This window comes from Tamandua tetradactyla, chromosome 5, assembly GCF_023851605.1.
Source record: "Tamandua tetradactyla isolate mTamTet1 chromosome 5, mTamTet1.pri, whole genome shotgun sequence".
Taxonomy (NCBI): domain Eukaryota; kingdom Metazoa; phylum Chordata; class Mammalia; order Pilosa; family Myrmecophagidae; genus Tamandua; species Tamandua tetradactyla.
The window spans coordinates 151,925,114-151,942,477 of NC_135331.1; positions in this window are offsets into that span (position 1 = coordinate 151,925,114).

Here is a 17,364-nt window from a genome sequence, read left to right on the forward strand (position 1 = left end):
AAATCCATAAAGACAGTTCTTAGTGTTCTACAATCTTTTATGTTGTATTTATTTATTCTTAGTAATATTGTATAATTATTCTGAGATTTGCAGAATTTCCCCTTTTTTGAATTCTTCTCATCCCAATGAAGTAGAAAAAATGGTACATAAACGTAATTTTTAAAATTATTTTTTAATGGAATGTCTTTCTTTTGCCTTCAAAAGAGTATATAGAATTTTGATTTTCAAAACTATTTTCTCATTTCAAAAATTTTGGCACAATATCTTCTAGCATTGTGTTGCCCATAAGCTGTATGATGGCAATGTGGTTCCTACTCTCTTGAAAATAATCTATTTGTTCTCTCCAAAAATGTTTTAGGAGAGTCTCTTTATCTTTGAACAGAAATTTCATTAGGATTTGTCTGGAGACAAATCTGTATGTGTACGTATGTGCATGCATGTTTCCTTCATCTTGTTTAGCATAAATGCATTTAGCAACATCTGTTGTTCACCTGCTCAACATTTTTCCACTATTATTTTGATCGCAATATGTTTTATTGCTTTTGAGAAACCTCCCATCCTTCACTGTTAATCCATTTGTTCAGGTGTTTATGACCCCACACCTTGGTTCCTGGCATAGTCTGCTCTGAAGCCTTAGGTAATCACTCATCTACTTTCTGTCTCTGTGGATTTGCCTACAGACATTTGAGCTGCTGAAGACTTCCACATAAAGGGAGTCTGCCTGTTAATGAATCCAAAATAGACAATAATCAGAGTCCAGAGATGGATAGAGATTAAGATACATCAATACCTGGTAACATGATAAGACCCTCTGAATATATTATGCTGATGTTAGCATAATATATTCAGATATATAGAGATATATATAATATATTCAGATATATATAATATACTAAGAATACTTTTCAAATGTGTGAGCCAACTGTCTTATCTGGTATGCAATTCTGAGTGATGTTCCTCTCATTTTCAAGCAAAACATATTGAACTAGTAGAGGAAGTTCTTGTAATCTCAGGATTCATATTGCATGTTGGATTTCTGGATCCTGTTTTAACTGTTCTCTCACCCTTTCCATACTTCTGTCTATATTTTCTAGGTTGTAAAATATCCTTTACTTTATTTCTCAACACTTTCATTGAATGTAACTTTTGAATCTATTCCCTCAATTATTCTCAAATGTTTGCTAATCCTTGGCCACCTTCATATTTATTTATAAGGAACAATATTTCTTAATACAAATATTAAGTATGAAGATGTATTTATACCTTTGCCCATTCCCTCTGTTGTATATGGAATGCCATTTAATGTATATGGGCAAAGCAAGTTGACTGTCACATAGTGTGGGTAAATATAAGGCAAGCATGATGTCAACCTAACCAATGCAGAATTAAGGATGTTATAACTTTAGAAGGCTACCACCTGCACCTACAGGTCTATGAGGCAAACAGTTCTGCTTGTCTAATAGCTTATTATACACTTTCTTTCTTGTTAGCACAACCCCATTTTTGTTCAGCTGTTGTGTGTCCCATAGTTTGAGCCCTGGGCTTTGCCTTAGACCCAGGGCTTGAACCATGATTCTCTAAACTAAGTGTGGATCAATAGTTTTGATTTAAATATAAGACCTAAAACTGATGAGAGAGGCCTGAAAAGAAGTCTTTGGGTGCTTCTACCAAATGACCAATAAAAGGAGATATCTTCTTTGTTTCAGTGTTGACGTGGCTGCCTGTGATACTATTTGAGACAATTAGCAGACAACTCTAAGACTAACCAATATGCTGAGAAAGGTGAGAATCATGGACAATTACGTCAGTAGTTCTTCTTCCAGGCTTCTTGTCATGTAAGGTAAAAATTATATAAGCAAAACTGAGCCAAGATTTCTGTTATTTGCATGCAAAATATCTGAATTTAGACCAAGAGCCAATACTACTTCCCCGTATCTACCCGGACATGCAAGAATGTGGAGAGGGTGAATGGTCTGCTATTTCTATGCAGACCATTAACTGATTACTCTGATTACACTCTTAGTTCTCCATTCTGCTTCCAACATATGCAGAGCCATAGCTTAAAACTGCTCTCCACAGATTCTCCATTGAAAAGAATGGCAAATGACTCCCACTCCCACTGCACTTCTCCGGTTCACATTTTGACCTACTGTTTCCCGTGTTTTGGTGTATTCCTCAAACTGTTCCATTGTTGTGCTTTAGAAATGGTTGTAATTCTCTTAGCCACTTATTAGTATTCGACCTATTCTCTGTGCCATTATGAAAACTCCATTTAGTATATTTTCTCAGTCATTTAAAGGGGACTAAGGAATAGAGGAATGGTAGGCTCGGTTATCATATTGAACAGAGTCTCAGGATTAGTATTTAGAATATCTTACCACTAATTATCATACATGCTTAGTTTTAAGCACAACAAGGCTAACAATATTTTATAACAGTTTACTTCCTGACTAAAGTAAGCTTGAATTGAGGTTGTTTCTGTGACTACATTGTCAAGTAGGTACTTTGTTCACTCTTTTTAAAAGAAATTCATATTGATTTTATCCTCACCCACAAATAATTCTACTAACTGTTCTTTAAAAAAAATTGTAAAATTATGTTATGTTTGTTGTTCTTCATGTTACAGGTTGAAATTAATAACAGAACATATTTTTTAATCATAAAAATAAAAAACATGCATTCATACCAGTGTTTAACCTAGGTTCTATCAATGTAAAATTAAGATTCTTGTTATGATTGTGCAATTAATTTGGGGCTCTTATGCAAATAAGTTTTAAGAAGCTCCTCAAGCTTCTGAGGATTATACTTATGAGCCTCAGAGTATCTAAACACTGTAGCCTTTCTCCAGAGTCAGTGGTTCCCCCAAAGATTACTGAGAGGGAAAGCGATGGTTCCCTGATACCCAGTTGGGTCAGTGAGCAAAATGAAAATGAAAGCTTCTCTTAAGCTGCAGTAGAAGGATACAGCAGCTATTTTAAAGCCACTACTGTACTGCAAGTCATCTCTTATGGCTGCTATCACTTGAATGTCTTATGCAAGTCTGATTCATAGACCCTTCAACCCTCACCCCTGCAGCTCCTATGCTAAGTGCTGAATGTAACTAAAGCTCTCAGTTTAAGGACCGTTTACCCCAGCTCTGGAATTTGAGTTAAGTTCAGTGATACTCATCTCACTTGCCTTTTGCAATGGCTGCGGTACTTCCTTGAAGGTTTTAATCTAATTTTACAAGGAACACTGAGCCTGTAAAATCTTCAGTTGGGAGCACTAGATGACTAGAAGCAAATATGGATTATCTGCATGAATTTCACTAAGATTTGCTTTGCCCATATGAGCAGAAAAATAATGTAGCTGATGACTCTTGTTCACCAACAATCCATTGATCTGGACTCTGGCTGTTTCTCTACAAGGCAAAGTTAATTAACGATATCTTAGATTTTCAGAATAAAATTAAGTCAACTGATTCTGAAATTTAGAATTTTCCATATTAAATCAATATATAAAAATAATTGATATAGATTAAAATTTATTTGATCATTATGAGTTTATTAATGTCATAATTTTAATCCTGTTGTCTATTTTCATATTTTTCATAATCCTGGATTGCCTCCAATATATTCTTCTTATTTGAAATAATTATTTTTTAATAATATATAAATTTCACACAAAAATCACAGGAAAATTTGTACCAGGTATATTTATTTATATTCTTTAAATTAAAGTTGAATACCTCTAGGATCACAGTGATGTTAATTTTAATATATTGTAGATATAGGTCTTGAGTATGATAGACTAGATCTTGATAAAAATACTACTCTGGCTTTAAAGAGAGACTAAAGATAGATAAATACAATTTGATCCACCAAAGACAGTTATAAAGCTCCAGTGTGCATGCTCACTTTGAAGACTTGAAAAACAGTCAATTCAAACTGAGACAATTGTAAGTGCAAAAAAAAAAAAAAACAATCTGGATTTTTAAAAAACTTAGAAAAATATATGTATCAATTTTTAATGAATACTATTTTAAATATATTTTGTTAAATAGAATATATTAATAAATTAAGTACACTTATTTCTTTTAACTTTTTTTACATTTGCTACTAGAAAGTTTAAAACTACCTATGTGACTTTTATTATATTTTATTGGGCAGTGCTGCTCTAATGCCTTGGCAGATTGAATTTTGCCTTTAAAGTGAATGCATAGATTTGTTGGGCTATGACTGCCTGGAATTGAAGGATATGGGTGCAAAAGAGTAGTAAAGCCACAGACTCAGAATCGTTCCTCACAATTGAAATCAATATAATATTATTAAATTGTAAATATTCAGTTATGTTTTGGTCTGCAAAAGCAGCTAGATGATGAGGTTCAGTTTTCACATTCTTGATTTCTTCCCTTTGATTTAAAATCCCACTAGTGTTTTTCATATGATATCAAATGACCATGGCTATCTTCCTACCTCATAGCATCCAATCTAATTCTTTCTGTGTCAATGCTCAAAATTTCAATTTTTTAAAGGGTTTATTTGTGAGAATATGTTAGCTGTGTTAGATCCCCTGCAAAGTGGTTTGAGAAATTACACAATAATGTCTAATTGGTTTTATTAGAATCCGACTCTCATGAGTAGCAGAAGGTTTAGGGACCATCTTAGTCTCAGAACGGTAATATATTCAACAGATAGATACATTATAATGTCTTTCCTTTAAAGGGAAGAGAAATTAATCTCAATCCACTATTGGTACTCTCACTTGAATTGTCTTATATATTGAATACCCAGAAGCTGGTTAATAGGGAGAGATAATGGAAACTGAGAGGATAAAGTCATAGGAGTGAAGTAGAGTGGCTCTTTGTGAAATAAAGTAAAACGAACCTGGATATAATATTAGGGGACTTCCCCGGAAAGAGATAATAAGGAGAGCAGAAGAAGTTTCCATGCTGGGGAGGGAAAGTAAAAAGAGCCCAGAAGTTGATGGACTGGACAAGTCCTGATGGGGCAGAACCATTGACAGTAAGATGACACTGGCAAACAAAGTGAACGTAAGAATGAATAAAAAGTCAAAGACATCAACTCTGATTGTATGACAACTCCCCATTTCCAGAAATGGCTAGAGAAACTCTTTAAAGAAAGAGAATTTCAGAAACAGCCTGAATTTCCAAAAGATTCTAGAAACTGCATGAATGTTCAAGTCAAGACAGAGCTTTGGGATATTGTTATAAATATGGCAAAATTATACCCTATCATGTTTGAGATTAGAGGAAAATTAAATAACATATTAATAAAACTTTCATTTTTATTCAGCTGTCTTCACATACACACATTGATATTCTCTCCAGAAAATGTATTCCATTTATTTTGTATGTGAGCCATTCTCTTCAAATTTAAGACCCACTAGAGGGTTCTCTGATCACAATTTAGAAGGAAGACCTCCATGAACTTGCAGTGGTGGTATTTCGTCCTAAATACTTCAGGCTTCTGGCAAGTCCATTGTGTGTATGAAGAAAATTTGTATTATAAACTTCAGATTTTGAGATGATTTATCTGTTACTGTTTAATGTCAATGTTGAAAAATTCTCCCTAGCTAAGGAGTAATAACTGTTTCCTGGAGGTTCCAGTCACTTGCCCCACTGTCAGTGGGGCAACCCAGTAGAGTCCCTCAGTGAAAGAACCATCTTAGGTAAGCCATGCTACTAAAATCATTCTTTGGCCTAATATCTTGGTTTATTTCCCTTGATACACACATCCAGATTCTTATATACCATTTATCCTCTCTGATCTCTGAAAATCACCTGACTGGGCCATGATTATTTCCCATCTAACAGATGTGTGATTATAACACATCTAACTTGTGTTAGATGTTGGAGATAGAGTAGTAAAGAGAATTTTAAACATGAAATTATTAAAATGAAACAGTTATCTAACTCCCAATAGCAACTGGTATTTAATCTTTGTCTGGCAACATGGAAATTAAAAATATGGCCATTATTTTAAAGCTTGCCTTCCCTATCCCCCAGCCAGATTGCCAAATTCTAATTTGCAATACATGGCTTCAGATGATTATGTGACCCTCTTGCTATTGAGCTAACAAACGCCAACTTAGGGATATCTTTTGATACTTGACTTACATTTTTGTTCAATCAGAGTGGGTAATTTGAGACTCGCTGCTTGAAAAATGCAAAGCAAAGCAATGTTGTATGCAGTATTTACTAATTCATTCCTTTATTCGATAAGGAATTAAAAAGTGAGATGTATCAATCTGTATTTGATAGATGTTCACAATAACCATGATATAGTAGTCTTAAATATCCTTTTCTTCAAAATCCAATTGCTCACTAAATTCTACTAATATTACTCTACTAATAGTAATCACATTTATTTCCCTTTCTAGTGATACTGCTTAGTTTCTGTCCTAATTTTTTTCTCCTGAGCTATTGACATGTTTGGTCTAGAAAACCACTATGATGAAATGTTAAGGAGTTTACATATCAAAAAAGATATTACACTGAAAGGGAAGACCATCTTATTTTTGATGGTAGAAATGAAGATAGGAGAACGGTTGCAACATATTTAGGACAAAGGATTATAGACTAGCTGTGTGAAAGTATTTTTAGGGGAAGAAAAAATGAGTCTAGGATAGCTTTCAGATTTCTGACTTTTGTGACAGAGGTGGATGGCAGTGCTATCATACAAATGAGAAAATATAAGAGGAAAAACATTAGAGAGAAATAAATTTTAAGCTCAATTTTAGGTATGCTTTGAGATGCTTATTGAATATTCAGATGTCTGTTTCCAGCCAATATTTAGATGCATGGATTTAGAGCTGAAAAAAGCTTGGGGCAGGAGGGATATAAATTAGCTCAACATGAGTAAAAGTCGTATGTGGAAGCTGTCACCTGACAAATTGAGAAGAGAGAAGGGTGATAGCCCTAGAATTTACACTCCATGAAAGCAGTGACTCTCTGTTTTGCACAGTGATCTAGTCAAGAGGAAACTGGGCACATCATAGGCATTCAATAAAAATGTGTTTAATAACAGTGCCTGAGAAATGTAAGTGTTTAATTATTAAATAAAGGGAAGAGAAAAATGAAAAAGATCAAGGAACAATATTCATAGAGAACTAAGACCTGCAGAGCACATTGTTAAAACACCTTTTAAGAAGGGAGTGTCTCTTTAATGACTGAGAGATCAAAAGATATGCTTTGAAAATATCATGGATTTGTCCATCAGAAGGGCATGATGAAGTAAGGGACAAAGTCAGAACATAATGGTGGGAAATCTACTTTTATATTTCCCATAGAAATTAAACCCTAAAATTTTTGGATTAGAAGAATCTAGTATGAATCGTCTGGTCTTAGCTCATCTTATAACAAATGTAGAGCCTAAGCCTCAAAGAGATAAGTGACTTTTCCAGAATCACGTAGTGTGCAAGTGGTAGAAGTTAGATTCTAGTCTAGCTCCTCTGAGGTTCATTCCTATGAATAAATAATCTTTTATTGGTATTTAAAAAGCAATTGTTTAACATGAGGAATATACAAATAGAAAAAATAGATGGTGTAAGTACTTGCTTAAAATTTTCATGAAACATTTTTCTTCTATACAATTTTTCTTTTTCTTTTGGGCGCATGGTCCGGGAATCGAACCCGGGTCTTCCACATTTAAGGCAAGCATTCTACCACTGAATTACCCATGCACTCTCTTCTATTCAATTTTTGCATGGTCATCTGAGAAGTGCCTTTGGATTGGCTGTGATTATTCAGCTAGATATGCACAAAAGGAATCATACAGTGAATAATGGATGGAGGGATAAAATAGTAGGCTATAGAATAATTAAAAGCATAGGTACACTGATTTTCTGAAATTTGAAATAATTATGGCTAATATTAATTTTGCAGTGCCACATACTCTTTTAAATATTTGGCTGTATTAAATAAATTTTATATTCACAATAACCCTGTTAGGCACTATTATTTTGCCTATTTAATAGATGAAGATATGAAAGCCTGAGAAATTTAGTTAACTTGTCCAGTCGTCTTTGGTGTTGCAGAGTAAGGATTAGTAAGGATTATTACTGTGAATTATTTTTCTGCTTTGTTTTTAATTTTTTATTGTATAATATAACATATATGCAAAGCAAAGAAATAAAAAAGCAGTAGTTTTCAAAGCACTCTTCAATAAGTAGTTGCAGGACAGATCCCAGAGTTTGTCATGGGCTACCATACGAATCTCTCAGATTTTTCCTTCTAGCTGCTCCAGAATGTTGGAGGCTAGAAGGCACAAATATTTTTTTTATCATCACAACCGACTTATTTTTCCTTTTTGTTTAAAATAGCATATATACAAAAAAGCAATAAATTTCAAAGCACAGCACTACAATTAGTTGTAGAACATATTTCAGTGTTTGACATGGGTTACAATTCCACAATTTTAGGTTTTCACTTCTAGCTGCTCTAAGAGTCTAGAGACTTAAAAAGATATCAATTTAATGACTCAACAATCATATTCATTTGTTAAATACTATCTTCTCTGCATAACTCCACCATTACCTTTGATCTTTCCATCCCTCTCTTTAGGGGTGTTTGGGCTATTGCCATTCTAGCTGTTTCATGTTGGAAGGATCTGTCACTAATATGGGGTAGGAAGATGGAACTATCTGATGTGCTGGAGAGGCTGGGTCCTCTCAGTTTCAGGACATATCTGGTCCAGGGACCCACCTGGAAGTTGTAGGTTTCTGGAAAGTTACTCTAGTGCATGGAACCCTTGTGGAATCATATATTGCCCTAGGTGTTCTTTAGGATTGTCTGGAATGGTCCTGGTTTGGGATGTTATGATAGGTAGCAATGTCTAACTGAAGCTTGCATAAGAACAGACTTCAGAGTAGCCTCATGACTCAATCTGAACTCTCTCTGCCAGTGACACTTTATTAATACTATGAATTTATAGTCTGACAATAATAACTACAAATTTGTTATGGCCCCCATAATTTAGATTGTTGAAATACTCTTTTAGGGCAAGGACTTCATCTTCTTGGTTTTGAAGGTAAAATGAAAATACACCTTTCATTTTCATTTTTTATAACTATACCAAAATGTTAGTTTTCTGATGCTATTCATGACTTTGATAATTATTGTAATATCATCTCATGTACAGAGTTTTTACTATTTAACTTAATTCCTATCAACAGAATATTTATCTATTTCCCATGTGAGAATTACACACAAGTTGACATCCTAAACAAATAAAACATTTTTAGCAGGGTCTGACAGTTTCTGCGAAAATTTGTCCCAAGTAAAATTTTGACTTTGGTAATTTCATAACAGACAGATTAGAAGAATTAAAGCATTTATTTCCAATGTTTCTATGCTGTTTCAAAACTATTGCGTATCCCAGAAAAGCCACATTCTTTAACCATGGCTCAGTATTGCTGGGTGGGATCTTTTTGATTAAGCTGTTTCCATAGAGATGTGACCCACCCAATTGTGCGTGGGACCTTTTGATTAGATGGTTTCCATGGAGATGTGTCTCCACCCATTCAAGGTGGGGTTGCTGAAAGGAGTCCTTTACAGGGAACCATTTTTGGAAAAAGCTTTAGAGCCAATAGGAGAAAGAGTGCCCACATAGCCAGAGACCTTTGGAGATGCAGAAAGAAAACACCCCTGGGAAGCCATTTAAAGAAACCAGTAGAAAAGCTAGAGATGTAGCCATGTGTCTTCCTAGCTGAAAGAGAAATCCCAAATATCATCAGTTCTTTCTTTGGACTTAAGGTATCTCTATCTGGATGCCATAGTTTGGACATTTCTATGACCTTAAAACTTTAAACTTGCACTTTAATAAGTTCCCATTTTAAAAGTCATTTAGTTTTTGGTGTATTGCATTCCGGCAGCTTTAGCAAACCAAAACAGTTTCCAAGTGTGATCAGCTTGCATTGTTTACAGAGAGGGGACAGATTCAGTAATGAGACAATTCTTCTCATAAGAGTTTTAGGGTAAATAACATAACATTAAACTAAATATAACTAACCAAGCATAGTCAAATTTTTATAGTATATTTGACTTTGAAAAACATAAAATCAAGGTAAGTATAGCTATCTGTTATGCCTTGTGTAATTTTATATTTCGTATATTCTAAGTATTGCAAGGAAGCTGTTCTGATTAAAATAAGTCCTTTAGTTCAGTGCCCCACTAACTTTCCCTCGTATTATAGCAGCTGGAAGGCTCACTCTCCAGAGATCCTGATTCATTGAGTTCATGACTCTGCCTTTCTAAAGAACTCTCAAGTGGTACTGATGTGGCTATTTCATGGACCACACTGTCCAAGCATTGCTGTAGTCCACATTTACAAGTCCACATTGTAAAATAAAGCAAAAACAAAAATTAACAAAAGGATCAAAAGAGCTAGATATGTTCCAAGCCTCAATATATTTTACTTTTTATTTATTTGTTTGTTTTTTACTTTCAAAATTGAAAATATCTTTGGAGGGAAGGATTTTATTTGTATAGTCTCTGAAAAGTAAAAGACAAACTCCATAAGTTCAATGCTGACAAGTACACCCAATCAGTCTCTAGACAGAATCCCATCAGTCCCGTGTAATTTACCTCTGAATCTGCGTCCATTCTGGCCATCTTTTTCTCATTAGATCCGAAACACACTAATAGTGTATGCTAAAATTAGAAGCTTTAATGGAAACATAGCAAAGACAGGCCAGAGAACCAGCAATCTTAGAATTGTAATTTACATTCCAGTGGGAGCCATATACAAAAGGACTTATTTTAATTTAATCCCCAGTTAGGGGTCCTATTTTTCAGAGCAAAAAGAAACATTGAAATTGACTCTCTATGAGCATTGCAGATTTTTAATATAGCTAGATTACAAGGTAATAACATTTTTTGCAAGTTTCTCCAAGCTTATGTTCCCACACAGGTTTAATTGCCACAAACCATTAGTTGAGAACATTTTCCTTGAGAAACATTAAACAAAAATGTGAATGGAAAGAAGCTGTTCCAAATATCTTTTCACTGTGAAACTTTCATGTAGAGTGTTTTTCTTTTGTGAAAAGAAAGAAGAGATTATGCTCTAATATAAGTTTAGAATTTCTCAAATTGCTCACTTTTTTTTAATGTATCCGTAGGAACAAACTGTCATGGAAATAAAGAGGAAAAAAGATAATTTTATACAAAGTTGGCACCCTCATCCAAACTCCTAGCTTTCTCTGAGCACCGTAAGGTGCCCTAGAAGAAGTGGCAGTGACTAACTGTTGTTATTCTCGGGGTGCTTCTCTCTCCCTTGTTTGAATGTTTAACCCATGATCTCCCAACCTTAACACTATTAACATTCGGGCTAGAAAATTCTTTGTTTTGCAGGGTATCTATGCATTACCGGATGTGCTAAAACCCATCCCTGATCTCTATATGCAGTTGCACTATCCCAGCCATACCCCAGCCACATATGACAATAAAATGCTGCAAACATTGTCAAATGCACCCTGGCGACAAAATCGCTTCACCCCTATCCTGGTTGAGAAAACACTACCTCACCTCATCTCATATTCTGTAAATTTTCTTTTCTTTAAAATCTCTTTATTCCTGTCACTGGAGAAAATTCTATTTCCTTCTAGGATCCTGACAGAAAGCAGAAAGTCATTACTTGAAACTATAAGAAATATGGATTTATTGACCCATGTCAGTAATGTTACAGAAACAAATTATGATTAGTTAAATCTGTATGGTAAGATTACATCAGACTATAGAAAATCTTTGTTACATTGGTGTAGGTAAGGGTCTTAATTGTTTATCTGTAGAATTTACTTAAAATAATCAATTCCTAATATAGAACTTTGTATAAATAATAACAAATGAAATCATATCAATATTGTAACATTACCAAAAAAGTCAGAATTTTAGATTATGTGAATTAATTTACATTATTATGAAAGAATTGGTTTTAAGAATTAGTTAACTAATCCAAAAAATATATATAAATATATTGATATTCATCATATGAAAGTCATTAAATAATTATTAATATTAGGTTTTTTTATGAAAAAAATAAGTTTAATGTTAACAATAACAATTAACATATTAAAACTATTATAAAATGGTTCATCATTAATCCTGCTCATAAAGCATTATTAGCTCTCAGCTTTCAGAGCATATGATAACATTGTATTTTTCTGGCACTTGGAAATTAAGTGTAGCAATTTGACTTTCTTTACCTAATCAAATATATGCCAAGCAATTTCTTTGTCTTTTCGTCTTTGGAATGGATGTCTTCTACTTGTCTCTCATATTTGAACATAATATAGTTAATATTGTTCAGTTTCACATATAATGATTAAAAAAGAACATACATAATTGATTAGCCCTGATGATTTCTTAATTCATTAATTTCAACATATTTCATTTTTTGGCTCATTTTATAATTTCAAATGAAGAAAAGGAAAGTTACATTCTTGGGGATGTAAAGCTGTGTATAATTATAAACATCTTGGATTAGAACTAACAGCGTATTAAAATCACATGGAAATATATTTAATCACTTAAATAAATGAATAGCTAATACTTGTATCACATAATTCTTAGTATTTTTAGAAAAGCAAACTGCTTTACAAATAAATTGTCTCTAAAATTATAAAACAATCCTTCATTTATTAGCTACTCTTGACTGTTTTAACCCTTGAGAATTGTGGAAACTAAAAGTTTGCTAGTTGTGGTAAAGCTGAATTCTACATATTTTAAATCCCCCTTTAAATGGTGTTTCTAATATACATGTATTAGATATATATATATATATATATATGTATCATATATATATATATATTTCTTTATTCTTTTTCTTTCCTATGCCATGAATTTTTAGATCATTAGATATGGTAAACACCACATACTGAGTTCTCTGGATGGTAGAAATAATAAGAAAAGTAAATTGATGTTTAAAACTATTTACAATGTACCAGGAAACATGGAGGAATTTCCATATGCAAATTTATTTAATCCTCATACAACTATACTGTAGGGAATTGTTGCTGTTGTTTGTATGATTTCTCAAAGTATAGATAAGCAAACCCAATTATATTACTATATTCTTGAAATCACTACACAGGTAATTAAGCAGTTGCTCTGAAAGTCGCTTTTGTTTCATAGAAGGAAGATTGCAGTAGCAAAAAACAGCCTCTTAGAATCCCTATGCTAACTTTCAACTGAGGCAGGAGTCAGCAAGCAGAAAAGAAAGAGGGTTAGGTTCTCTTTCCTCCATAGTTTTTCAAGATCAAGGACATTTACATGTAAATTATGTCTGGCTCCTCAATGCATTTGCATAAAATTGGAAGGGAGAATGATAACATGCCTTATGTAACTATAAAATATAACCTCCACGAAGACAGGGAATTTGTCTTGTCAAAGGTGCATCTCCAGAATATTGGCTACAGGTTAGCAAATAGCAGACATTCTACATGCTTTGCGTTGTTGAAATTGATAAAGGAATATATTAATCATATTCACATTTGGATTATTTGATGAGGATGTGAAAAGGAAGAACCAAGGAAAAGATATTTTTAAAAGTCACAAAGCACATGAAGTTATTACAGTTGTGAATTTAGCATGATAGTGTCATTGTTTTTGTCTTATAAAGGTGTTTCATAGTGTTCCCATTGAGATATGCTAGACTAAGATCTTACTGTGTATTTGCTGAGAGTTAATTGTGCAGCCTATTTCAGATATTACTGTATTTTAATACTGTTATCATTGTGTAAAATATAAATTGAAATAACAGTGATGCCAATTTCCATGCCAGGAGCAGTTGAGCCATACTGTTGCGACTATAACCAGTCATTAGAATTCAGAAAACTAGGTTTCTAGAATATGATGCTTGTAGCCATACTTTCCTCACGTATATATGTATATATATATATATATATATATATATATATATGTATAATAAGTGTGTATATATATATATATATAAAACTTCAAAATGGATATTTGATTGATTACTATTTATCCTCTTTTGAGCCATTATTGCAGATTTGTGAGTTTGACAGGTGGCCAAGATTAGAGCTGTATCATGCATATTTTTGAAAATTAGTTATTCTGTTTCTGCTTTCACTTTTGTTTCTCATCCCCCATACCCCATTGAATTCATCACAAACAAGTTGTTTAAAATAGTCTGCCACATTAGAACAGAATAGCCTGATGAGCGAAGCTAAGAGCAGTACCAGAAACCATTAAACCTCACACAACTGATGGCAGTAAGGTTGCCACAGCACCAAGCTGCATTCAATTATAAATAATAACACAACTCTGAGAGCATGCCCTGGGCTTTCAGCTGATTAAATATCATAACTACACAGGCTCCAGAACAGTGGCATGAAAGAAAGATTCCTAGATTTTACCTTGAAACTGAAACTCTATCACTTAAGTGTTAATTGGTGTTACATTGTGCAACAATGCTGTGAACTGAAAAGGCAAGACAAGGGCTCCCTGCTGTACAGTTAAAATGGTAAGCATCTGTTATCAGCCCACTGAATTACCAGTAGTTTGTGCACCATCTCATCTAGCTGAAATAATGCAGGGAGACAGCAGGGGGTGAATGGGGTAAATCTGCAAATTAATAAATAGATCCAGTTCATGGACATCTAAATTATACTTCACTTTCACATCTTTTCTGGCTTTAAATGATTAATAAGGGAACTATTTAAATGAGATTTGGTCACATATTTTAGAGGTAATATCCTGTGGAGGTGGAGTATTTTTTTGGAATAATTAGAATACAGATGCAATACTTTGTACTGTCCACATAACATACATAAAAGTAAACAATGCTCTCTCATCGAATATTGAATTGTAATGTCAGAAATATGGGAATGGTTCTCAGCAAAAAAAGGCTAAAAACAACAGAAACAACACATACCCTTGAAATATGAATAGCTCCTTTACAATCTCAGTGACTGCATGAGGTAGATTGTTGTCTCAATTTACACGAAAGGAAAATGACCTTCAAATGGTTGATGTTTAAGATATATAAGTTAAAGCACTGTAAGCCAAGAGGTACATTTCTAATTCCCAATTTTGACCTCTTTGTACTGAACCATGCATGGCATTATATGGATCTTTGTATATAATGGTCAAAATAGTGTGCAGTGGTAAAATAGGCGTATTCCTTTATTTCAAGAAATCATATTTATTAGATCAATATATATTGCATTATGTGGAAGAATAAATCTCACAGCCCCCCAGAGTGGTATTCCAGGGATAATATGAGTAACTAAAGTATTTGTTGTAGAAACTTGAGCCAATCCAACTTTCTTACTATGAAAATATACTCTGTTGATAATCATAAACAGTTTTAGATGTGGACAAGAAATGTTAAGGGAGATACTTGATAAAGTCTTTGTTATATATATATATATCTAAGCTGACCCTCCACATCATGCTTTAAAAGAGCTAGTTTATAGCATTTTCTTTGTGATCATCTTAGTGTAAGATGGAGTAATATGTACCTAATTCAGTTTTCTTTAATTGAAAACGTTAGGGATATGTGTAGAGATGATAAATTCTAGAATTGTGTTGCCTAGGGTGATAGCCATTAGTTATATGCAGCTATTTAAATTTAAACTGTTAAAATTAAGTAAATTTAATATTGATTTCCTTAGTCACAGTAGCCACAGTTCACATGATCTCTGGTTACAAATGGCTAGTGGCTACTAAATGTCACATTTTCTATTGTTGCAGAAATTCTATTGGACAGTGTTGTTTCTGAATATAAAGAGCTGTGTTATAAGGTGAATGATTTATACAATTGTTCATGTCAGTTGTGCCAGAAACACTGAATACACCATTGTATTAATTTTAAATATGTAATTAATGAAAGTTTGCTTTTTATTATGATGTAGAAAATCAAAAAGAATATTGTTCCCACTGTTACAGCAAGAAAGCATGAGATAATGCATGCAATCTCCCTTTTCTTGAGCCAGTCAGAGAGCTGAAGTCTCCAGGCATGCAAGTGAATGGAATTTCAGGGAGAAATCCCTTCCTGCATTAATAGATTACCTTCGGCATAGAAGAGGGGATAGAGTGGAACTCCTTAAAATTATGTAAGAAGAATACAGGGCAAATCTTAATGAATTCCAAGAGGCTGAATATGGGTTGGTGTTATAGTTTAGAATCTCAGATGGGAGGAGATTTTGACGCCATTTAAAGGTTTTCTTTCATGGACCTACCCCAGGTGCTCCTGAGAAAGATCAAGGGCAGGAAAGAACACAAGGAAGAGTTCCCTGCAGGGGTTACAATACCAATTTCTGGAACCATTCTCTTAAAGAAACAAAAGCATTATATCTTTGTTAGAAAGATGAGTTTACTACTGGATGCCGGGGAGGGCTTGAAAAGGACCTCTTTTGTGACAAGGGAATTCAGAACTAAGTGAAAGCTGATGGTGGAGTAAGAACAAAGAGAACACTCAAAACAATGACAGCAGTCACAGTAACAAGAACAAAACCTCTAGCACCCAGGCACCACGCTAAGTAAAAAGTAGCAGCAGCCCACAGTGGGGAAAAATTTAAAGTCTATGGTGCAACGAACTATTTATAGACAAACTTAGCAACAACCTAATCTAAAATCAGCTCGCCAGATCAGTGGCTGAGTCAAGAAGAGGGCTGCCATTCCTGGGTGGAAATATTATTTTGAAAGACAATGCTGCATATTCAGTGAAAATATAAGAAAAAGTAAAGGAAATACAATGATCTGTTAAGAGATAAAGCAGGTTGTCAGCAAGCTGGAAGAGTAGGAAGCCCCCAAATTCCATCACCGCACAGAAAAAAAGCAATGTAAATGTAGCAAGACTTGTGACACTTTTACTGGCACTTCCTCCACCACTTCTGTGGTTCAGCATAGCAGTCTGTAAAATGGTAGCCCGAACTAGTGTAAATCCCTAGTCTCTGGTTCCAGAGGGAGAAGATTACACCCTATCTGAGATTAGGATAAGTGTTTTTCTTCCTCAAACCATCTGGTGGTTACCTGGAAAACTGATGCAAGTTGTTCATCTCTGTCTCATGTATCTCAGAACTCCCTTAGGGTGTACAAGCAGTAGGCAGAGCCACACAAATACCCTTACGAAACAATCAAACCACAGCCACCTAGGGTGAAGATTACACTTGAGAAATGCAATAGGACACTTAGGGCTTGAGAGGTGTGGAGAGTTTCTTTGGGAAAGTAAGACATTCGAAGTGTCTGCATTTGTGAAATCTAGAAAGCCATGCATATGCCAGGAAAAGCCATGTTCAGAAAAGACCTAAAGACCCTCAATTTTAGGCTGATCTCTAGGCTCAGTGAAAACCTAGTTAAGCCCTGAAAGAAAGCCCCAGTGCAGAGCCAATCTACAGAGA